Genomic DNA, 24974 nt, shown 5'->3' on the forward strand with positions numbered 1-24974 from the left:
TAATTTTAGGATGGATTAGTAAAACTCATTAAACCCCAACCTAGATATTCCTTCTCAGAATATAAAAGTAGCCTTAATTTTTGCTTTAATTTATGTAGTTTAAAAAAAAAAAAAAAAATTCAAGTTAGTGTACCCCTACAGGTCTGGATGGAGTAAGAAGTTGGGAGGGGCTCAGTTAAGTGTCCTGCACCTCACAGTCATGGAAGAGATCAATTATTCCCCAGCTTAGTCAAATAATTTGAGTCAGTATTGGAAAGATGCCTACTATGATCACAAGTTCCAGGCCTGCTGAGTTAAGCCAGGAGTTCCATGTTATAACATATATGGATTTCATGGTTTTCTTACCCTTAACACCTATTTATCTATTTATATTTTAAACCACATAATTCAATTGGTTGTACTTGCTGACTTCCACTGAAGTTAACAATTAGACCTATTCTCTTAAGAATCCTGTCTGGTCACTCTTATCATCTGGTACTTTATCTCTTATGACTTAAGTTGTTTAATCTCATTCCACATAGCTAAATATTTGTTTACCCTGTTAAGTAATTCACATTAAAGTTTCTTGCTCTTTCCTATAATGCATATTTTGTATAAATGGGATTTTTCTAAGCAGATATATTTCATCTGCTTCTTTTATGGGTATAAGAAAAGCTAGAAAGGACTCACCTCTTTTTTAGTCAAGATCCCACTTTCTGAGGGAATACCACTACAGGTTTGTTAGCCAAATGCAGAATCTTATGGATCATAAAAAGGAGTATTTCTCTTCTATGACCACGATTACAAACTTTTATAAGGGTTTTAAAATGGAATATCTGGGAGATTAGTGGGAATAAAGAAATATTTCAGAGTGTTCAGGGGATAAGCATAGGTTGTACTGATTAGGTCAAGCTGAGCTGATGTTTGTTCGCTTTTTACTTTTACCCAAACAAGTGTTGTCCAGTCACATGGTGGACAGAAATACATGGAGTTGCACCTGGTCACTCATTCCTTCACTATCATCACCTCTATTGGTACAAGCATTTGGCTAGCCATATGGTCTAATCACAGCCTAAATTATGACAAGGGATAACGTAGAGTTGTCTTGGCAAAAAATAGCAAACTATGAAGTTGTAAAGACAACAAAATCCTTTCTTTAGAATGAATCAGAATAGAGGGTTAGGGCCGAAGTTCTCCAAGTCAAGGAGGAAGTTTCCCTCTGATATCACTGGACCCTTGGTGAACCCAGAGACCCTTCCTGCACACTCAGGTAGGGAGCTTCCAAATAACTGATAGCTCTGTATGAATCTCTAAAAGCAAAATTCCTTTAGATGTACTTCAGAATGTCTGTTCTAACTGTTCTGGCCAGCTGTCTGCCTCAGCAATATAGCAGAGTGTCGTGGTTTAACCCCAGCCAGCAACTAAGCACCACGCAGCCACTCGCTCACTACCCCCCAACCAATGGGATGGGGGACAGAATTGGGAAAAAAGTAAAACTCGTGGGTTGAGATAAAGACAGTTTAATAGGATAGAAAGGAAGCAAATAATAATAATAGTAAGATGACAATAATAATAATAAAAGAATTGGAATATACAAAACAAGTGATGCATAATGCAATTGCTCACCATTTGCCAACTGATGCCCAGTTAGTTCCTGAGCAGTGATAACCCCACCCCGGCCAACCCCCCCCAGTTTATATACTGGGCATGACGTCACATGGTATGGAATATTCCTTTGGCCAGTTTGGGTCAGCTGCCCTGGCTGTGTCCCCTCCCAACTTCTTGTGCCCCTCCAGCCTTCTTGCTGGCTGGGCATGAGAAGCTGAAAAATCCTTGACTTAGTCCTAAACGCTACTTAGCAACAACTGAAAACGTCAGTGTGTTATCAACATTATTCTCATACTAAATCCAAAACATAACACTGTACCAGCTACTAGGAAGAAAATTAACTCTATCCCAGTCGAAACCAGGACACAGGGAAAACAAAGATCAGCACTAAGCAAAAAGCCTTAGAATCATACTTCAGACCTATTCCAAGAGCAGAACCAATCCAGTTCCTGAACATGGAGACTGGAGTTCAGTATTACCAGTTGTTCATGGGTTCTTAAGTAGGGGTAATATCTTTCATTACACTAACTAGTACACTTGCAAAAAACCACACATAGCTTTTCAGGCCCATAAAGGAGGATACAATTAAACCAGATAAAAAATAAAGTCAATTTGCAATTTTGGAATATACAAAATAATGACATTTCCTGGATGTGAGTCTTCTATGTATTAACTTTGACCATGCTAAATAAAGTTGTAATAGCTGGTGTTTGTATCCTTCTAGCATTTGGCAGCTTTATCTGTAGGAGGAGGGTGGAGGAATTTTGGTATGCAAATTACTTCTCTGTGGAGTCAGTCTGGAGGACATAAATATTGACAGAATCATATCAAACAGTTCTCTAATATATTATTCCCACCAAAGAAAAATGGAATCCTTTTATGCTCTGGCTTTAATAGCAGGAATTCTAGTTGCTTTTGTATTACAGGTTTTAACTGCAACTTGTAATTCCTTCAAGGCAGAGATTCCTCCTGATGTTGACCAGCCATCAAAGCTCCGCTTGTATCATTGCATATATACTCTGATGGAAATTCTGGTGACTTTATCATGCTCTGTGATATTGTGATTTTCAGGAAAGGAAAAACTTGAGTAGAACTATGAAGACATGCATCTAAATATTGCAACTATGTGTAATGGGAACCACACAGTAACATAGATTTAAAGATAAATGCCGAAGTTTGATTTGGTATTCTATTACTGTACATAAAAGCAGCCAGTATGAGGTGAGTTCTTTTAAATACTGAGATATGCATTCTTATGCCACAACTGTAATTTGATTGCCTTCTATAATGAAATGATTGGTTCTGTGGATGACAGGAGGGCTGTGGGTATCATTTACATGAATAATAATAACCAAACCTTATGTATCTCAAGGCACTGATATATTTAAGTTAATTTCCTAAATTTTGAACTATCTGCAGGAATTTTCTTACCCATGATTCTGTTCTTATTTCTGCAGTGACTGAATTCCTGTGTCTTAGTTAAATATCATAGAATCATGTAGGTTGGAAGGCACCTCCAGAATTCATCTAATCTAACCTCCCGGCCAAAGCAGGTTCAGCTAGATCTGTTATGACTTATTATTTAAGCCAGACTCACTGTGCTGTGTGATTTGCCACCAGAGAAAGAAACAGCTTTTGCCCAAAAAGCTTTCAAAGAAGGGAACAGGAGTACATAAGAGCAGCCTAAGACCTGATGCGTCTGGCACATAACACGTCAAAAGAAAGCCTGCAGGAAAATCACAGAGTGGTTTCATTAATGTTTGTACAGAGCTCATCTCAAGTAAAGGTATTCTCTAACCCCCTAGTTATACATAATGAATGTAGTAAATAAGGCCCACATCCTGAAAGGTGATTTGGGGCACTATAATCTATTAAAGAATTATGTGGGTTGCTTGAACTTACATAGCAGCATTCACCAAATCCAGTAATTGTCCCTGGTTCTCCAATGGCCTAGGCCCCATGTACCTTTCTGCATTACCTGGCATGACAGAAGAGTCTGCTGTCCTTACATATCTCACACTGCTTTTCACGTTAAGCTATATATAAACTTAATATAATAATATGACTGTATGTTATTAATTTCCCTATGTTTGTATACTTGGTTGGATGAAAAGATTCTTTCAGATGATTCTTTTCACCTGCTTTTACAGCTTCTAAGTGGCTGTTATGCAATAGTACATATTCTATCCTCATTGATAATATGTTCCAGAAATTTCAGCTTCCTTTTTCTGTATAGTTTTAAAGATGCATTTCACCATTTGCTATGCATTGAGTCCATTCAATACCTAATTTTCTTTCAAAAACCTTTAGACATCTGCTGGTACTTTTGGTGAATTTCTAGGTTTATGCTTATACTCACAGAAGTGGCCCTCACAGTGAGGACTTCATGGGTTTCTTACAAAGTGCATGATGCTTTGTGCATTGCACATGTGCAATGAACATATCCTCCTTGTTCTGATGAATGCTGCTCTTCTTGTGCCAGTGTGTGTCTGTTTGTACTGTATGTTGCAGTAAAGACCTCTTTTTTCTGCAATACAGGACAGTCTTTTTCTCCTTTCTTCCACCTTACTTGTGATATGTCTTAGAAAAGCTGCATCAACAGTTAAATGTGTACCTTCTACAGCATAGGTGTTATACATATGATGCTCCTGCTGCATCTATCCGCATACTCTGTCATAAAGATATCATGACAGTCCCAAATGGAAGAGATGAAAGCCTCCTAGCTCACATCCTAGCTTTTGTTTTAATCTATTCATACAGATCTGCAGTTAGACTAACTGTGCATATTGCACTGTGATATAAAGATTTGACGATAATTATTTCGGCTGGCAAAGCATAATACTTCAAAGTGACTGACAGAAAGACTGTCTAATGTAGTCTTAAAGTCCATGAAGCTCAAATTGAATGGTTTTTGCTAGTTGGTATGTGATTTCGTAACTATTTTTAAAGTAAAAATCTGGTCCCCATATGATCTTCTACATAAAAAGCCAGTTTGTGCCAGAATTTAGGTGTTCCAGCAAATAGTTTTTCAACGACCCTATTTCACAAGAAAAGGTATGCTGACATGCTGATCTGGGTCCTCTTTTTCTAACACATATACGCATTTTAGAACCTGGCTTACATAATATGTTTCATCTACTAACACTGATCACATCTGTCTAGAAATAGTCATACCTTTTATTTTTTGAGTGTATCATTATTGGTTCTGAAGTATTTTGTAACTATTGAGCAAGAAGTTTTTCAACAGAATACATACCAAATTCTCCATTCTCCTTCAGGACAGGGTTCTCCCTGAATCTGAAGATGCCTCTGTGACGTCAGGAGCTCCTAAGATAAGGAAACGACAGAGGATATTTAGATAGAATGCTCTGATACCAAGTTTACCTATACATTACTATCTGTCATCTGAAAGCTCTGTAAAAACTCAGCAATGTCAGAAAGTACAGATGAGATTAAATAATCAGGGTATGGCAATTCTGCCAACTTCAACCATTCCAAAATCATAACTCTGACAAAAAGACTGGCTTAAGAGTCATGAGAATTTTTGAACACTGCTGTTTGGAGAAGGTTATATTGACCCTGTGGTTTCTGCCATGACTGCCTTAGCTCTTATATTCATCTTCCCCTTTGCCATGATACCTAAAAATGTGTGTTTTCAAATGTAAGGCAAGTACTATATCTATCCATTTGTCTCTAGAAACTGGGACTTAAAACACCCCAAGCACTGCTGGCAGCTACACCCCAAGCACTGCTGGCAGTTGTGGCACAGAGTGTTATGAAAAAACTCCAGATCATCTCTGGGTTCCCATCTTTGTTTCTAAATGTTTTTTTCTCTCCTCCATAAGCCATTATGGTGGTTTCTTTTATTACTCCTCACCCAACTTGTTTATTGCAGCCTGGTCTAGGTTACTAGTAAGAAAGAATCTGTGTTGTTTGAGAAAGGCCTTGGTGAGGAACTGGGTGTTGCAACACACTTGAACTACGTGAGATTTGGTTTCATATATACATGAGAGCTGCGATCATGCGCCTAAGAAAGTTCTGCCTCTTTGTCTTCCTCTGGCATTCTTTCACAACAAAATTACTATTTAAGGCCAATATTTGAATTGTCTCTGAGATAGAGCAGATCTAAATTAAAGGCCAGATACACGAGGCTAGAAAGAACAATTTACAAAAGCATAGCTGGCCATTAGTTTATAAGTTATTGATACAGCAGTGTACACAGAGACTTCTGTTGCTCAGAAGAGAACAATACAGTTTGCAGATTGCTTGTGATGATTATCATCATTCCAGAAGAATGAATTATAATAGTCCATAAGGGCAATTAAGTCACCATTTAATGGGAAGGGAAACGCTGTCCCTAGCAGGAAATGCATCTGTTACAACGTGTTCAAAATAAAGGAGGATTCCAGTGTGATTTTCAGGCTGTCTTAATTATCAGCAGTTGACTGGCCTTGGATAAGAAAATGTTTTGACGCATTTAACAAACCTCCCCTGTCTTCAGAATATTGGTTTTTCCTGAGTAGATGTAAGAAACTGACTGCAGAGCCATTTCATGAATACCTGTGAGGTCTTGATAAAGGCAACAGTTTCACTGATGGAGAAGAAGATAAGATTCAGAACCATTTTCATCAGTTCTTCGTGTAGGCCAGCAGCCCTTCATTATTGATTATAGGCACTAATGATTTTCTTAAAGCTTGTTCTCACTGACCCTGTGGCACGGAGATTGACCCAAGACAGTAAGTTACTGGATACTGCACACAAACTGGCGTGAGTCTTTTTCTTCCAGTACACTAAATGCTGTCATGATAGGGACATTTTCATCTCACCTAACCTTAAATACTTTAACTGAGGCATCTGAAGTACACAGCCTCCCTTTATAATCAATGGAGATGAACAGACATCTCCAGAGCATGATTTAACACACCTGAAATTGGAACCATCCTCAAGAAATGCCTCTTTCTCTTCACTGATTAGAAAAGGAGCCTCAGGTCCCATGACTCCTAACTTCCACACCTAAGCAAATGCCTAATGTTACTTGTGGTAAATGCAGATCACGGAAATTAGAAGGTATTTATATAATACATTTCATGGAACAAGTATTACAACATTCTTCCAGAAATAAGGGTACCTCAAATCATGAAGATGTACAGTTTCACTTTCATAACTGAAATCACAAAGCCACTAAAGTTATTTGTGGTAATCCTATGAAGTAGCAAATAACCAATATAATTATCCTAAATATAGTATACAAAAAGGTAACTTGTGGCCTTTACAGAGTGGGAAGACTTGAATTCCCTACACTAACTTTTCATTTTTCCTGTTATATCTATCTAGGCAAAGAACTTAGAAAGTTTGGGTATCTTTGAGGAGCACATACTTATAAGGCTGATTGGTGATGGACTGCTTGCATGCAGGGATTCAAAGCTCTTCATAAAGGATCTGCAGTTTGATGAGGTGCCAGTGAGGATTTACCTCCCAAGACTACCATCTTGAAGCAAACGGAGAGGAGTCATCTTCTTCCATGGAGGATGTGGGATGTTTGGAAGCATCAGTAAGGAACTGAAGGAGAAAATACGATTATTTAGGATTGTTAACTATATATTTTTAAAAACTCCCCTGAACCTAAGAAGTGACTGAAGCTTAGTTGGAGATTGAGAGATAGAAAGCACTTAATGTTTATTTTACTTTTTAAACTCTCTAATCAGCCCTTGTTTAGTATCTAAATAATTTTTTATAGGATATAGCACTCTTTACGGCATATATATTCCTTACAGTAAGTAGTGCTGCTAAAGAGATAAATTCTTTTTTTTTCCTGAAAACCTGACAGAAGTTATTAACACCTGCATTCTTTCCTTTGATGTCTAACTGCAGCATGTTTATTGGGACTCCCATAGACAGTGTTCATGGCAATTCAAGTGGCCTATAGGAGCCATTTCAAAACCTGAGTCCATGATGCATGTACTTTAGCTATGTTGTCTTTTTTTTCCAGCTTAATTTATTAGAGAAAGCAGATAATTGCAAACATGTAATTTAAAAAGTTCTTAAAGATACTGTTTCTACAGGCAGTAGACATGCACACATATTAAATGGTGTTAGCATTCTGTAATTGAAAGTACACATCATTGAGCAAATATTGGTAAACCAAATCTTCTAAAAAAGAGGCATATTTCTGCAATCTTACCATGGAATAATTATATAATTAGACAATTTACTTAACACAATTTGGATGCCTTAGATTTCTGCCTGAATTAGCCACACAGAAATATAATGATTCGACAGGGTGCATACCAGATGCACCCTTCATTCTTCAGAGGATAGTCAAATCTCTGCTTCAAATACAAAATTCATTTAGACTTAGCTATGGTACTACAATTAGCATTTCCACAGCAAAATGGTATGACATGCCTCAGTCAGTCTCAGACTCACAGTTACTTAAAATAATGTAATAAGCTTTTACAAAGATCTCAAGCTATTTTATCCCTTACAATCACTCTAAGCAATTGTGTATAATAATCATAGAAAGGTTTGGCTTGGAAGGGATCTTAAAGATCATCTAGTCCAACCCACTTTCCACTAGACCAGGTTGCTCAAAGCCCCATCCAACCTGACTTTGAACACTTCCAGCGATGAGGCATCCTGTTCTGGGCAACCTGTTCTATTGTCTCACCACCCTCATCATAAAAAATGTCTTCCTTATATCCAATCTAATACTAACCTCTCTCAGTTTAAAACCATTACCCTTGTCTAATAGTAATAATCATAATAATACTACTTTATTTTCATTACAGATCAACAATCTCCCTAAATGTAAGAACTTTACAGTGCGTCTTGGTGATCAAAAGTCTAGATCATTTTTACCCTAGAGAAAATTTGGGTAGCTCACTAAATAGGCAAGGGGCCCACACTCAGTCATGGCAATATCTCATAAAACGTAAGGGATGATATTGCTTCAAGTATTCTAATACATTAATTACATTAACAGCATTTGTTCTTCAGGAAGTCATGAAAGAATATGCCAGTACATAGCCAAAAAATCTGATTCAGTGGTTGCATCTGTTGGGTAAGTGAGCTCCACCCAATGTTACTCCCAGAATTAGATCGTTCTGCTGCTTTCCTCCCTACTTCCCCCACTCCCCTGAACAATGCCCATTCTGTACTTACATTACTTTGAATATAAGAAAAGAAACTGAGCTCTAGTGCTGTCTACCCCTGTGCTGTTGATATGTGTGTGCAACCATGTGCCATGAAATGACAATGAGAAATACCTGATACAGATTTATAAAGTTACAAAAGTAATATGTATGCCAGCTATTTTCAGAGGAACAAAGAGGTTTGTTTGTTTTACATCATTATCACCACAAAAATCATTGCCTTTGTTCGATAATAAGGAATTATAAGCTGTTTTCCCAATTTCAGGTTTTAATATTTAGGGGGTTTAGGGGATGATTTTAAAGAGTAAATAGTAAGTCTAAAATTTAGTTGTTTTTTTTTTTAAACTGCATGGACCACTGCTTGCTTTTAAAGATGTTTTGCTTAAGGAAGATAGCTGATGGTATGCAGAAACTTTAGTTTCCAACAGATTATCCCATGAAAAAAAATCATTACTAGATAATTTTATTAAGTTGGGAGGAATTGGTTTTGAGAATGAATTGCATATTCCGTATCTCGTCTGGGTAAGTCACGATGCGTTTAAAGTGACTCTGAAATAAGATATTGATATCCTTTTACTCCCTGGTTATTAGGCTGTTTACTTTATGAATCCATTGAATTAATTTCACAGAATAGTGAAAGAACAGAAAAGCAGAAGCAGTGTGCCTCAGCAAACAGTGAAGGGTTAAGAGAGAATGCCTGCAATGTTACCTTTGTAGTATTTATCTTTTCCTTATTAAACTTAATCTTCTCCAGAAAGCCCTAAGACCATGAATACAGAGAATAAAGAACCATGGCTGTTAAAAATGTAGTCTCAAAGCAGTCTTATATGTTGTTGGAATCAAATTACAAAACTTTAATTTGACTGGGTATCTGTCTGTTATACCTGCCTTGCTTTTTATCATATGAAAGTTGTTAGTTAAGAAATAAACAAAGAAATCGTTAGTTTCACATCACTCCCCTGTAATTCTCTTGTTCCAATTAGTAAAATAAATTAAAGAGATGTCTGCAGGAAGCTATTTTGTCACCACAGTACATTTACTGTATGGTGTTTTATAATACAATATATTATTAAATTATTCTTTTTATATTAAAATGTAACAGTAATATACAATACTGTACTAATATATAATAATGCAATGATCAGTGTCCCCAGTGTTAAAAAGCTCAGGAGCCAGAACTTGGTTGGATCTTGTGGGTAAGCAGGATTGACTCATAGCTATACACACATGCAAGACTTCCCTGCTGGCATTAACTTTGATCCCAGGCAGGGGCACTCAGATCAGGAACTAAGTAAATGTGTGGCTTTGTATAACGTGGGTGATTCGACTGCACTACTCATGGCCTCATGCTCTTAAATGATGCTAGAATAAACCTCAATGATCAGTGGTCTCTGTATTTTGACAGAAATAGGAGGGGAAGCTGTTCTGGTTTGCTTCAGCATGCAAAACTTTAAATAAGTAATACTGGTTTTGGTGAGTTTTTGCAAATGCATGGGATGCATTTAAGATGACACATTCAAGCAATTTACAAATCTATGTATTTGTAATAATAGCTGTCTTTTGTACATTTCAGGTTATCATTTATTTCCTGAGCGTAAGTATCCAGCCCAAACTTTGGACTGTCTCACTGCTATTGTACACTTTCTGAAGACTGCAGAAAACTACGGGGTGGATCCTGATAGCATTACTGTTTGTGGGGATAGTGCAGGGGGCACTTTTACTGCTAGTGTTTGCCAAGAAGTGGTAAATATAAGAGTTACCCCAAAGATACATGCCCAGGTACGGATCTATCCACTTCTCCAAGCATTGAACTTTAATCTGCCATCTCACCAGAAAAATGCTTTCATTGCCTTCTTGTCCCAGGAATGTACAGTCTGTTTTATTCTGAAGTACTTGAATAAGGATTGCTCTATGAATGAAGCTATTTTGGCAGGTTCCCATGTTCCCAAGAGTATGAATTTGAAATACAGGAAATGGATAAACCCAGATCTTATCACAAAGATATTTAAACTGGGCTATAAACCACCATTACCGACTTCATTTTTACCTCAAGTCCATGAAGAAACGAACTGTTCGAGACAAGACTTTCCCCACTGTTAGCAGAAGATGCTGGGTTTTGCTGCCTACCTGATACCTGTATAATTACCTGTGAGCATGATGTGCTCAGAGATCATGGATTGTTGTACAAGAAACTCTTAAAGTGTGACTTGGCACCACATGGAAGAGGCTTCCACTGTGCACTGGGATTTTTTGGTTATGGTATTTTCTCTTTTCCATCACCAAGTAAAATGGCGAACCACGCTGTAGACTTTATAAAAGGCTATTAAAATGTTTTCTTGAATACAATGAACTAGTATGCAGAGTGTATTTCAATTAACTATTTACTAACTATTTGTACATTAGAATATAGGCAAGAAATAATAAGATTAGCATAGTCTGCTGAATTCTGATTTTCAATTGCTCCTACTTGGGAACATGATGTATTTTTCATCTTTTTTTTTTTTTAAAACCCATTTAATTGGTATGCTTGTTTTGCTGTTCTCTTCTTACATTGTAAGAATTTTTGTTCTCTTCTTCCATCAAAGAATAAAAACTCACCACAGCAAAAAATATTTTAAAGCATGCAAGATATGAGTAATCAGCAATATGCATATGCATATCCACGTAATACACATAAAATCAGCATGGCAGCACACATAAAAAGCTCCCCCCAACACCTCTGGAGATTGAAGATACTGTCAGTACTTCTGAGATGAGTAGTAATCATCATCAGGCTATGTGTATAGGCAACCAGTAGCTTTGGACTTGGTTGTCCAAATCTGAAGGAGGGAACTGGGTGTACTTACAAATCTGATTTTAAAGGGAAATGGCTGACACAGAAGGGAGGTACAGAAATGTGAGCTGTACGAGATGGCTCCGTGTAAGTATCCGAGACTGGTAACACAGATGCAGTGAGGGAGAACCGCACAAACATAACCGAATGTCCTCTAAACTATATTCTGTAAAGTTCCTTTCTGAGAAGCATTTGGTTGTATTCAGGGAAGACAGAGACATAGTGGTTTTTGACTTTTTGTAATCAGATAAATAATCAACTTGTTTACTCAGAATTTGGGGATAAAGTATGTAAACAACATGGAAGCTGCCAAAATAATTTCTATGAATATCCAAAACATGAAGATAAAAAAATCTCAGCTCAATTGTCACATTGCTTATTAGGACAGATCCACCTTTGCTAAACGCAGATGCCAAGGTAATTGCCATTGCATGTCAAAATAGCTGGCCATGCAATGCCTAGGAATTGTAAAGTATTTAATCATTGTTATGCAACCACCTTGCACTTGTAATATCTATGCGCACACAAGTGTGGAAAGAGGGTAGCGTACATATCTTCATTCTCCACCAGCCAAACTGTGAGTAGGAAGAAAATGGTGGCTTAAATTCTTTGCGTTGTCACCAAATTAATTAAATATGGTGACAAGTTAGCAGTTACAAATCTCTGGAGCAACAAGATGTTACTTGTGAATTCTTGTTCTTCAGCCCCTCTCAGCAAAATGAAATTACATCTCTTCATGCTCTGTTGACACAACAGTTATTTTGTTTTATTTTTCCTATTGCAGGTATTAGCAATTTACTCTTCAAGCAAAGAAATTCTTCCAGGAGTAAATAACATGATAAAGTTCCAAATGTTCTGCTGTTTGAGAATTACAGGATTTGCCTTGGTTATGCAACATGATGTGAAATTGGGGATTCATTTTAGATTCTGATCTCAAGATGAAGGTTGGCTTATGAGCTTACATGTTGGTAGCTGAAGCTAGGCCAGTAGAGTCGGTATCTGCTGTAAAAGCTATGCAAAAAGCTGGATAATATTTGAGCAGTTAATCCATGCCTGTTCTGCCACGGCTGTACTGTTATCTGTACATGAGGAAGCTGGCTTAAAGTTAGTTTGGGTATGACTTCATGAACTTCAGTCAAACCTGTAAGCGTCATTATTCTTATCTTTATTTAAGATCATTTTTATTCATGTATCACTCTTCTTTGCATCTTCTGTACCAGGCTTGTTCTTTTGATGATTCTTTGCAGGTACAGAGATGGTTGGAAGTGCCAGAACTAAGGATGTCCATACAATTCCACCTTGTATGTTTTAAGTTATGAGATGATCACATATTATTTTACACACTTCTCATTCAGTGCAGCGTATATTTTACTCCTTGTCAGTTCAGCAATCCAATACTTGCTTTCTTTCCATTATTCAGCCTCCGGACTTACGCCTCATTTATGGGCCAAGGTCCAAACTCTACATTGATCTACTCCTGAGATTCTTCCATGGTTCTTTATCTGTAGGTCTTAATTTACTACAAATATTAATAAATTTATCTTTATAATGTCAGCAGAATTATTAGCTCTCTTGAACACATGCACTTTAATTTGTATTGAGGGCTATAACCATGGTAGTGCAGATGGGTAAGTAGAGAACAGCAAGTGCTGAAACAATGAACTCCTTTTTTAGTAGCAACTCCCATATTTCCTAAAATTTAGAAAGTTGCAAGATCTAATTGTCTCCATGGAACTTCCTGTCCTCTAATTTATTTTAATTAATTACAGTTCTGCTGTGTGTCTTGCGCTGCTAAGATAGAATGTTTGTTCATTTGAAGACATTTTATAGTTTCCAAAGCGTGGAATTAGTTTTCAAGTACTTAAAACACAATCAATGACAAACTTGCAGTGCACCTACAGAATTATGCACACCAATGTCTTTATGAATTATGCATACAGAGAAATACAAACAGATACAAGTGTGCACACACAAGTTACCACACAAACTAAGCCATTAACAGATCTTGTCAGTGCTCTGCATGCAAGCTTACAGCTAATGGCAGTACGTTGGTGAGGACTTGAGTAGCCTAGTTCAGTTTTAAAGTTCAGACTTCAAGCACCAGATGGCTGTCACGCTCTGCAGAACTCACAAGGAGCTTCTCCGGTCAAGCAGCACCTTCTCTCCAGAACGTTTCCTCGTATCCGAGTACAGGCATCCATTCACACTTGGTGTGTCTGAATCTAAGCAGGTGAGTACCTAGTTGCCACTGAATCAGCACCATGATTCAGAGACAGGCAGAGAGTTCTTGGGACCACCTGTAGACTACATGAGGTAATATTTCATATCTGTTGCAACTGGCTCAGCCTCTGTCTTCCCTAGCACGTGCAGCTACGCAACAGAGAAAAAGCTTAAGGATGCCAGCCCAGTATTGACACGATTTCAGGCACTGACATTTAGCTCTTCACTGGAAATGACTAAGAAAGGGAGTTCCTGGGGTAGGAGAAAATGTGATTTTGGCCTCAGAGGCCAATTCCTCTGGTCTATCTCACAGGAGCAAGAGATAAGTTTAAAAAATCAGAAGCTAGAGAAAGCATACATTTGAAAGACTATTTAGGGAATGGTTCTCCATCCTGGGACTCAAGCAAGCTTGTAAATTGTTGAGTCTACGCTTATAAAGCATTAAGTATTACTCTGTGTACCTGCAATGCCAAAGTAGAAAAACCAATTTATGACCTCAGGAACCAACTAGTTTGTTTCTTCTACAGCTGATACCAGATTCCAGCACATCCAGTCTTTGTGTGGAGCCTCTGGGGTTGGTGGGGGTGCTGTGACGTCTGGACCTAGTTAACATGTCCAAAAGAGTCCAAGACCTACCAGCTGTTGGTAAACTGGCTACCATAAGGACTGGCGCCAAAAAGATTCAGAAACCAAATGAACAATTTGTGGTGGTAAGAACCTTAGTACAAAGGATCTGTCAGAAGTGTCGGAAGACTTCTTAGATTCCCAGAGGGGCCAAATCTGATAAGCACGCTTAGACCACACCTGACTCATTGGGACAGCACAATTTAGCACAAAGCTGATTACTTTCACTATTAAACACTAAAGAAGGGAGCTGCAACCATGTTTTGTGTAACAGTATTTCCTAGTGATCTTGATCCTATGCACCTTGGTCCTGATGGGTCTGAATTTACCACTTCCATTTGCCGAGAGAGTGCCCCAATTACCAGGCAATGTGCCTTTCACCAACATCCCTTATGGAGCTGGGTGGCTGTATCAAGTGCCACAAGGAAGAATATATAAACAGGAACCTGATTTTATACTCGGCATGTAAACAACCTTCTGGCAAAGGAGCGAGAGGGAGCGGGGACACTAGGAAATGAAAGTCCACAAAGAGTTGTTGAGTAAAATGAGAAACAGTTTGGGCAGAGGAAGCAGAAGACAGAATCAGCTGCTTCTCTGAGAGTGTATCACCAGACTCTAAAATGAAGTTCCTTCCAGTTTATTCTAAAGAATTAACAAACAGTTTCTAAAGTCAAGAATCAAGTCTGAGGTCATCTTTCCTATACAGGTCATGGATTGTGCATTCTAAAGCTCTGGGGTTCTCTGCGTTTACGTTTCATTTTAATATACATCTCAAGGTCAGCTTATCCTTTGCACTCTTTTTTTTTTTTTAAGGAAAAAATTTACATGCTCATTTTAGCCATACTGCTATTTTACAGAGTGAGAATCTGTTGCCTTCACGGTTTGAGCAGACTGGTAAAAAGACACTGTTCCCAAAGGTGACATCATACGAGCTGAAAAAGCCTTGCTTTACAGATTTTTTGTTTCAGGTTAAATTTTATCGCTAATGATCTGTGTACTGAAAAATAGGTTAGTTCGAGAGGAAGGCACAGATCCTAAAGCTCACCACAGAGTACACAGAAAAGAGCAGGCTGCTGATGCCTAGTCATTGCTACTAGCACTGAAACCATGAAGTCCAAGTCTAGTTTTCATCAGCTGGAATAGTATTTCTACCTGGAATGACACCTGTAAGTAATATATTCATGAGAAGACAGAGACTGCAGTACTGTGAGGCTCAACTAAGACACCCTTAAAAAAACAAACACCAAACAAACATGACAGGTGGTACAGGCTTTCACCTGCTGGAGAAAAGCTATCAAGGAGGATGAAGCAAGATGCAAAGCATTGCCACTTCAGGCTGCAGCTGCTTCTGGTTCCATTAGACTCAAAGATGCAACGGCATAGCAGTGTCCAAAATCAGTCATCAAAGGCGATGAAATGTGTTTGTGACACTGAAACCTTGATTTCACTAAAAGTCCAAAGAAGTAAGGTGTGGAGGCACAATAAATCAAGAAACTGAGCAGCTCTGAAGATGATTACTCAAAAATCCTGTTCTGCAGGAACTCACAGGAACTCAGAAATAATAGAGACTTGACTGTATTCAAGAAATAGGGAGAGACATAGTTAAGTTTTTGTCTTCTCATAACACTGACGCTACAAATGATATATCAAGCACTGGTTCTATGGTGATGGGCACAGACTCAAAACATGTTAGCTGCAAATAGGAAAAACTGCTTACGCAAGCCTCTCCCACGACTAATTGTTACCGTCTATTTAATTGTATGGTTTGATTGTCACATGCTTTCATCTTCCGATTGGCATTTTTAAAAGCTGGATGATGGGATATGAAGAGAATTGCTAATCCTGCACCTTTACCTTCAGAAATCCATCAAAAAGTCAGAGGGGGAAGGAAGCCACAGCTGGTTCTTCCATTTGACTCCTAACAGTACAGTGAGATGGAACTCCTCCTGGTGATTTTTCTTGCTGTTTTGACTGTTTTTGTGGCAATAGCATTCTATTATTAACACCCCAAGGCAGAAATCCCTCATGGATTTAGTCAGCGCCAAAAGCTTTACAGTTTTCATCACGTCCTGAACTTCCTGTTTGGTCTGGTAAGTAAAACTTGATTAAAGCTGGAGTTTGTTAGAGGGGTAATGCATTGGTGAGGTTTTTTTAGAATCAATGTTTAAATATACTGCAAATATGCAACTGGATTAATTTGGTGATGTGAGCACCACTGCAGATCCCTTCAGCTCAGCTGGATAATAGACTGTACTGCTTGCTATACAGCACCAAAGGTAACAATAAGGAAGAATAAAATTCTGCAGACTGTGTAATTCCCAGTTTTTTTCTGATGGCCTATCTTTTAGCTTTTTAATCCTGTTGCCTCAATGGAGTGCTGGAAGGCTTAAGAAGCTTACTGCACTGTGTATGTGGAACTTCTGCTCTGTATAACACAGTGCTTATTTAGAGAATGAGCAACTAAATGATGTCCATGATCTCAGTTCTCTTCTACAACTGTATGACTCTACTTCTGAGCCATCTGAAAGACAGCTGCCACATTCATCATCTTTTGCCTTTCAATATGACTTTCTTTTTTGAGATAGTACACACAATATTAAAGCTGTCTTTCTGTGTCACTGTTTTTGGTACATTTTTGATCCTCCCTTGTTTTTCATCCTTGTTTCTCTTCAAACCTAAAATGAGACTTCCACTTGTCCATCTGTTTCATCAGTTATCTTTTCCTGAATTAATTGTTGCCTCTGTCACTTTAAAAACACTTTTCCTGTGACACCTAAATCAAGATTCTTTTCTTTTAGTGTTTTATATTGTGAAAAAACCCTTCAGTTTCTTTGGCTTATGCATTACATTTCACTTTGATTCCATGTTCTAATGTTATAATTTCTTCCTCCTTTTCCCTGCTACATTGCTTATTAAGTTTTGTTTGAAGTCCGCCAGTAAGCTCCTAAGAATGTGACTCATGTCTCTTGAGAAGTGCCCCACCCAGGCCTGAACACTGCTACGATAGTAAACCAATGCAATAATATAGGATAGTAATAGAAGTAAAATTAAATTTTCTTACATCTACTGTACAATGTGCGGACTTCCACATATTCAAACCACTGTATGAATACTCTTTATCCATCAGACAAAGTTTTATCCTTGTGTAATTCATACGTAAAAAGCTAAACTGCAGAATGTAGAAATTTACTGATTGATGTAGTTTTTAACTTCTGATCTTATAATTTTATATCCTTTCTGCTGGCCAGTGAGAGGCCAAGCAAAAGCACTGTACCACATCACCTCAAAGGAGCAGAAAGGTTAAGAAATTAATGTATAGTTATACAAAAGTTTAAGTGCAAGTGAAGTCCGAGTCACGTAGCAACTCTTGGTATTGCTGTTAGGCCGATTACTTGTGGTAAAGTAGCCAAATCCTTTCAAGGGATGACAACCCATGATGTTAAAACTACAGGCAAAATTAAAGTTTACTAGCATATCCAGTCTTCAGCTGGGACAAATGATGCATGTGAAGCCACTGAAGACAAACCACTTTGAAGTAGTTGTGCCCAATCTAACAGATTTTATGAAGAAACGTCTGCATTCACCTATGAGGATATACTTAAATAAAACCAGCTACATCTTAATGTTAATAAAACTTCTTCACTGAAAAATCTATTAACTCATCCTTTATTTTTTCATCTAATATTCATCTATAAGAAGAAAAATTGATGTTATCAGTAAAGCTAAACAATAGCCAGGGGACTTATGACTGATTCTGTCTGGGAAATTGAGGGGCTGACTAAATTATGCTACCTACTGTGTTAATAGTTCTGTAAGCTTCTTGCACCCAGTTTATTCTAGTCGTGATTTGGGTAGAAGGGCTGTCAAAAAGTGCAATTCAGATGAGTTCTGGGGTGTACACGGTAGGCCTTTGTACCTGTGTAAAGAGAACAAAGGACCCTAACACCACAGATAGCACAGCTCTGTCACATCCCTCCCACAGACATTACTATATGCATGTTGCTCCAGACCCTAGTCTTTTGCTTGAACATGTATCTGCACTCCCACTTCTAAGCTAACTCAGCTCTTACACAGCTTTTCTCCTGGTGCATAGAAATCTCCATGCCAGTGGTTGCCAGAGGAATCAGTTTTTCAGTATTTCACTGTGAATGCCAGACACTGTTGCACGTAGTGTGACTGCACAGGCTGAGTTAGACAACACTTCAAATGAGGTCACAGTTCTCTAGTCCCATACTTTGTCTTATGCTACCTGTAAGTCTTTATTAATTTTCAAGCTGTCATGTCAGCTATAGTGTTAGAAGATCCTTAATCAATACATAACCAAAGTGTCCAATTATTGGTCTACAAATTATACTACTAAGCAGTCGCACTTATTTACAAATGTCAAAATGTAGGTCATGTTTGACTGACTTTGGGTAATCACCTGCAAAAGAACAAGTTTTATGAAGATCCTGAAAGTAATAAAGAAATCAGTGATCCATAGTCTAGCTAGACTCTAAGTGTACCTTTATGTACACACAGCCCAGTCTTGCGCTGTCATGCAAGTGATCACTTTTTTCCAGGAGCTGTACACCAAAACCCAATACCACACTGTGAGGGAGCATATATACTAAAAAAAAAAAAAAAATTACTTGAGTCAGAAAACAAAGCAAAAATGCAAATTCTGCTCGTTCCTGTAGAACTTCTATTCACAGGAGCTGTACAATTTAAAACAATACAATTAAAAACCACAACAGAAGATTAAAATTTCATTTGCATATTAACAGAAGTAACTATGAAGATTATGCATGATGATACTAATTACAGATGCCTGCCATAAGTGTACGTTGTTGCAGGTAATCCACAGAGGATATTCACAGCTAACAGTGAAGTGACTAAGAGCAATATAAATAAATGCCAATCTCTGTGAAAGTTGACCCGTGAAACTACTGCAGGTTTAATGAAAATGAGACGTCGGACTGCCAACACTGTAGTTGACAAGGACTCCTATTTATTTTTTTTTAGTATTTCCAAGACAAAGATGATCTCTGTATTATATACAAATAATACAGCTAATCACAGGTTTAACCTTTGCTGTTACAAAAGTATTAGTGTGAGGAAAGAAAATACCAGAGGGAATTGGGATTAAAAAACCAAATTATTTTCCCATGGTCATCATACAGGAGTTCTTTAGAAGGAATCGGTATGAGACTAAAACTTGGCCACAAGATGATCCTTCTTGCATATGGGATCAGCTCCTCAAATGGCCTAAAATAGGATGCTGACATGATATTTAACAGGACCACGTTATTGAGCTACATGAGGTCCGGGAAATGTGAGGTGAAAGCCAGAAGACTTATTGTGGGTTTTTAAGATACATGCAGCATATACCTTTGTATATGCAATTCTTTTTGAAATACATACACATGAATCACAGCAACACAAGAAATTAAATTACTCATTAGAGAAGTCTACTGCTGAAGAAGTACAAAATTTAATCCAATATAGTGGAAATACAGCGATACTGCCTCATATTTTGCATCTTGAGCAGGAAGAGACTAGAGCAGACTACAACTGAAAACAGCTTAAAGCCGTGGAGATGCAATGAAGTAGACTAGCTCAGAGTGACATAAGAATCTTCAGCCTGAGTGTTTAAGTAAGAATCACTAAGCTGTGAGAAGATCAAGCTAAGGTTCAAAGCTATTCTTGTTCAGGAGGCCAGCTGCGGTAGATGCTACGTAATTTTTTTCCTACAAGTTAAAAAGTAGTGTCAGCTGGGAAACTAAAGTATTAGCCACATTTCTTCATCCAAAGTTAAAGTTTAAAATGCTGTAACTACTCTCTCCTTATTTTGTTCAGGCACATGGCTACTTAAACACCTGACAAGTTGAAGTATTTGACACCTTCTCTTATCTACTATTAATAGTTTGATTTTTTTCCTACTGATAAAAACTAAGCCAGGATTTCACCACTGAATAATAAAATAATTTGAAAACCACCATGCTCCCATCTAACATTTCTAATATAATCTAGAAATTACCACCAAAGCTAACCCTATATTCTGCTAGATAGTACTATTTTTGCCAGAGATGTACAATGGTATTAATGAGCCAAGTTACTGTGCTTCTGTGAAACCAACTCTCAGGCAGGCTTTCCCACAGGCTCAAAGGCCTTGCTTTTGGGGAAGCATGGACACAAGGCAGCTCTGGAAGGTAAGTTCATCCATTCCTGTCATATCTACTGCTCTTCAAATTTCAAATTTTGGTAAGTATTACATTACAATGAAGATGTATCCAAATCATCATCATAACTGGCCACTTCATTGTAAGAACCATCAGGAGACAAAGTTTGAATTGACCATGGAATTTTAAATTTTTCACGATCAATCTCCAGGTAAGATGGAAATTTGCACTAATTTGTGGTTTCCTTCCCTTTATTAACAGACAAAACTTTTGGGAAAAGTAGGTATCACCTCAGAGGTCTATTTCCTCAGGACTGTAATGGATGGAATACCACCATTAAAAGATAAACATTTTTTATCAAGGACTTAAGGTTTGAAAGGTTAAAGTAAGAATTTACCAGCCAAAAATATCAACCACTGGCCAAAGAAGAGGAATCCTTTATTTTCATGGAGGAGTTGGACAGTTTAGAAGCATTTGTAAGTAATATAAATAATATGAGCTATAACTACAAATACTATGTAGTTTCTGATCTGATACAGTATTTCTTAAATTACAAGAAGAGTTAGTAGGTTAAGCATTATAAATAACAAAATTAATTTCAGGATAGCAGAATAATTTTATTTACAGGCAGTAGACATATTATCTTTACATAGGTCGTGTATCTAGAACTTTTACTCTCTGATCATCTATTATAACTGTTTTCTTCCCTCTTCTCATTCATGCGTATGAGAAAAGTTGAAAATCTCATCAGAATTTTATTTCTTATTTTAAAAAGAACCCAATTTGTGTTCACATGCGTGTGCAAGCTTCTGTGTATGTGTATATACTGCTGTGTGTCTCTATAGTGGCAAAACAAGGAAAAAATACATTTGGGCATTTGAAATGGAAAGGCATAAGAGATTAGATGGTGGTTCATGCACAAGAAAAATTCTTGTGCTGGATTTAGCAGGGTTTTTTTGTGTTTGTTTATATTTTTAAATAACTTCTCATCTTCAATGCCACTTTAGAAGTGGCAGCAGTGGTGCTTTCTATTAACTAACTTTTCAAAGGGGAGACTGAAACAATGCATTGGTGTTAAGTTCCAGGTTTCTTACTGCCAAGAAGATTCCCACAGATGTAATGAAATTATGAGCAATGTCCATATTAGGCCATGCCACAATAAGAGAATTACAGTGTAGCATTAATCACAGAATAGAAACAAGAATTTCAGAATATTTTCATTCAACTTATTTTTAAAGCACGTTACAATTCCATTGAAATATTTTGTTTTACAAGGGCCTATGAAAGAACATGCCGCTATTTCGCTAGAAAAAGCAATTCAGTGGTTGTGTCTGTTGGGTAAGCGGAGTCACTCTGTCAATCCAGACACACAATATGAGAGCCATTTGTGCCTCCTTCTAGGTTTGTAAGTCTTTAATGTGTAGTCACCGCAAGCCAAGTTCCTTGTAAAGTGCATGCAGTACTTACATTTAATGATCACATGCGTTTCACCAGCACTCATTACTCTTAGGAAGAATTAGTCAACTAATCCCTACTTGCTTATTTCCAAATAAAAACCATTATAATAATTTTATAGTTTGTAGCCACCACTAAGAGGTGAGAATGTTTTTGTTTCCTAAAGCCATATCCAAGCCAACTTAGGTTGAAAACCAACACTGTCTGAAGTCTAACTATTTCTGTTAAAAGCCCAGACTACTAAATACTTATTTTACTAGTAGTTCTGAAAAACTAGGGGGGGGGTATCCACATTTAACTTGCAATCAACCTGAGATGAACGTTCACAATATTTTTCTGATGAACTGTAATGCATTTGTAAAAGAACCAGTTTCTAAAAGTTCAGGAAAAGAGTTGATGTCTCTGCAATTGATTAAAATTGCACTAACTACTATTTACATGCTAAAATACTTGAAGAACCGTTAACTCTTCTTGATTCTGTTTATAAAGAATTCAGCTTATAGAAAACCACTGAAAACCTTCATATTTTCATTATAAATTTTCTATGCTCGTATTCTCTAACAATTTGTTGGGAAATGTTCACTTCAATTTCTAACTAGAATTGCTGATAACTGATTCATACATACCTGCCTTGCCACCTAGCTCTACCATAACTCAGCATGTGCCTTCAGTCACCTAAAAGATAGCTAGAGGTATTTTGCAATGATAGAATAGTGTACTGACTCCCCCAAACATTAACAATAGTAGAAAATAATACATAAAAAGCAATAATTATTATCAAGTCTATTGCTGTAATTATAATCTTCAGAATATTTTCCTATCTCAGAAAGAAACATATGAATGAAAAGACAACGGGACCATTCACCATTTAACATAGATATAACTATGTTAAAACACTTTCACTACTATTCAGGTATCGCTTAGCTCCTGAGCATCCATATCCAACCCAGTTTAAGGATTGTCTCACTGCCACCATACACTTTATGAGGACTGCACAAGATTATGGAGTAGACCCTTCTCGCATTATCATCTGTGGAGATAGCAGTGAAGGTACACTCACTGCTGCTGTTGCCCAAGCACTGGTGAACAGAAGAGATCTCCTAAAGCCGAGAGCACAAATCCTAATATATCCTTTTCTCTAGTGTGTGGACTTTAATTTGCCTTCTTATCAGCAGAATGAGAGTCCCCATTTTGTTAAAGGAATGAACCCTTGCTCTTGGTTTAAGTAACTTAATAAAGACTTGTCAATCATGGAAGCAATATCTAAAGGTTGTCATATTCCAGAAGATTTTCAACCAAAGTATCAGAAATGGGTGAGTCCTGACTACATCCCTCACGAGTTTAAGAGGCTACAAACCAAGTACAACACATCCATTCTCAAAAGAAGTCTATACACTGATCAAGCCTATGCTTTACACTGTTTTTGCACCACTGCTAGCTGAAGACTGTTATTGCTCGACTTCCTGAGGCTTTAATTTTGACATGTGAATTTGAGATGCTTAGACATGATGGACTGCTGTACAAGAAACAATTAGAGGATCATGGTGTAAAAGTGACCTGGTACCATCTGCAAGAGGGATTCCATGGAACAGTATTTTTAGCTCTTTGTCATAGCATCGCAATCTGGAAATAAAGGCCTGGAAAACATAGTAGATTTTCTAAGATTGGTGAAAATTCCATTTCTTGCTTTCCTTTCCTGATTCCTATCTCTCCTTCCTTGCAAAGATTTTTAAAAAACACCCTCAATTTTCCTTTTCTTAAATCCTCCTCTTAAATTTCTGCATTGCATGTGTTCTTTTTACCCAATAAATTGATTTGGTGATGGCTTTTACTTCGTTTTCTCTTACGATAGGCAAAATCAGGTGAACATACCTTTCTTTCCTCTACCACCTCTTCAGAGTTTTCTCCTGTACCCATAAAAGTTCTGGTCCCCATGGCAACTGTTTTGCAATGCAGTTTGGCTTAATAAAGCTCTGGTAATATTAATACACAAACCGTGATTTGAGGACTACTTGGGGCAGGTGATAGGGCATGAATCTACAGGTTAAAGTGTATAATGAGCATGATCAATGATTTATCAAAGCCTATATCTGGTAGAAGCTGAATTTGAGGCAAGCTTAAAGAGAATTGGAAACAGCAGAAAAGATTTGAGCATAGACATGAAAGAAGTAGAAGGAAAGGAAAAGAGGTCAGGAAAAGGGTTAGGCTGGAACTACAGATGTTATAAAAAGTACTGGTTAAGGAATACAATATCTATTAAAAAATAATGCATATAAATTTTATACAGATAAAGATATATGGGAATACACACTAATATCAGTTACTTTACAAAGAGCTTGTATTAACTGTAGGCCTGCACTGTCTGAAGCAGGAAGCACTTTCCTATAGAGGAACAATGTAAAGTGGCAGTATATCACAAATAAAAGGATTCAGGAACAGATCAGAACACTCTCAGGACCTGAAAACTAGTGAAATGCTGGAAAGTTCAGCACAGCTGGGATGTCTTGACACTATTTGAACAGCTTTGTGTTACAGGAAGATGTTAAATTAAGAAAGGGAAAGCAAATTGTTGTGCATCATTCCGATCACCAGATGTCAGTACACAACTGATTTTTCAATGCCAGCAGAATAACCTGGCAAACTTCATTGTGCTCTGGGCACAGAATATGACTACCCGAAAGACATTACAAAAGGTCAATCTGTGTCCTAGACTTAAATATTTTTACTGAACCTGTTGTTATGCCTTCATATACTAAGGCTGTATGTTTAATAACAGAGCATGTTTTAAGTCATAACAATTTTAAAGTTAGATTACCTGTTCTAAACTAATCAAGTTACAGTGGTTTATTACAGAAGTCTACAACTTCAATTATCTTCTGCTTTGCCATCTTTACATTACCTCTTTGTACACCACTGTAGTTAAAAGTCAATATACAACAGCAA

General features: G+C 37.4%; 1 protein-coding gene and 2 pseudogenes across 1 annotated transcript in view; 2 read left to right on the forward strand and 1 right to left on the reverse strand.

The window, feature by feature from the left end:
- Positions 1-24974, reverse strand: part of DHRS3 (dehydrogenase/reductase 3) — a 79595-nt gene that overhangs the window by 35498 nt on the left and 19123 nt on the right. Inside the window, exons 2-3 of the mRNA XM_030016891.2 lie at positions 6965-7146; positions 4844-4914 (exon numbers count right to left, since the gene is read on the reverse strand). The gene's annotated coding sequence lies outside the window, so the exon portion shown is untranslated. The remainder of the gene's footprint in view (positions 1-4843; positions 4915-6964; positions 7147-24974) is intronic.
- LOC115342534 lies at positions 1962-11470 on the forward strand (annotated as a pseudogene).
- Positions 16303-24511, forward strand: LOC115342533 (annotated as a pseudogene).

The sequence above is a fragment of the Aquila chrysaetos genome, chromosome 6 (genome assembly GCF_900496995.4).
Source record: "Aquila chrysaetos chrysaetos chromosome 6, bAquChr1.4, whole genome shotgun sequence".
NCBI classification, from domain to species: domain Eukaryota; kingdom Metazoa; phylum Chordata; class Aves; order Accipitriformes; family Accipitridae; genus Aquila; species Aquila chrysaetos.